Here is an 848-nt window from a genome sequence, read left to right as displayed (position 1 = left end):
TGTGTGTGTGTGCTAAAAACAGATCTATTTTAGATCTCACTGGGTGTTGAAAAAGAAATGTTGGCTTATTTCTGTAGAAGTGCAGCTGGTAAAGGTTTTTTGTAACCATGTAGTTGCAGTTTTTTTTTTTTTTTTTACCAGACTGCATGCTACTTCCAACTCCAGCTGCCAACTGGTCCTCCTGTACTGGCCTGCACAAGAGATTTACAAAGAAGGCACAGAAAAAGAACAGGTAAAAAAATAAAATAAGAGTGAAACACATTCTTTTCTGTTATATTATTTAGTATATGATGGTTATGATTCTCATAACAATAACTGTAATAACTTTTCCACCTGTATATTATTAGTGCCATGTGAAATTTGTCATAGTCTCAATATTACTTGTGTCAAATATATTTTTCTCTCCTAACTTGTTTGGAATTGTTTGTTTTTGTAGGTAATGAATAAATGCAGGTTCAACCTCTATGAATTAGTAATATTTGCAAGTTAAGTAAAAATCTTAACTCTCAAATTCAATTCAATTCAATTCAAAAATACTTTATTAATCCCAAAGGGAAATTATTTGTTGTTGTAACTCGTTATCCTCATTTCATCAAGATATGTTATAGATACTGATGGCTGTAGGCAGGAAGGATCTCTTGTAAAGGTCCATCCCACAGTGGATCCTAAGAAACTGACTGCAGATGCTGTCCGATCCGTCCACCCAGACTCAGCTGGCCTCTCGGTTCCCCCGGGCTTTAGGACCGCCTGAATGCCAGCAGAACTCCTCCCAGAGCGGTGGCCACTCCTCCCAGCAGTCTGCCGAGCTCCTCATAGCTGCGGACAGCCAACTGTAGGTGCTGAGGGAC

At 38.8% G+C, this 848-nt stretch overlaps 1 long non-coding RNA gene across 1 annotated transcript in view; it reads left to right on the top strand.

The window, feature by feature from the left end:
* Positions 1 to 629, top strand: part of LOC119413568 — a 1,251-nt gene extending 622 nt beyond the window's left edge. The window contains exons 2-3 of the long non-coding RNA XR_005186966.1: positions 142 to 232; positions 598 to 629. This is a non-coding gene — a long non-coding RNA (uncharacterized LOC119413568). The remainder of the gene's footprint in view (positions 1 to 141; positions 233 to 597) is intronic.
* Positions 630 to 848: the final 219 nt, after the last annotated feature.

This window comes from Nematolebias whitei, chromosome 8, assembly GCF_014905685.2.
Source record: "Nematolebias whitei isolate Nwh7 chromosome 8, NemWhi1, whole genome shotgun sequence".
NCBI classification, from domain to species: domain Eukaryota; kingdom Metazoa; phylum Chordata; class Actinopteri; order Cyprinodontiformes; family Rivulidae; genus Nematolebias; species Nematolebias whitei.
Note: the sequence above shows the minus strand (reverse complement) of the source record. Positions and strands in the feature narration are given on the sequence as shown.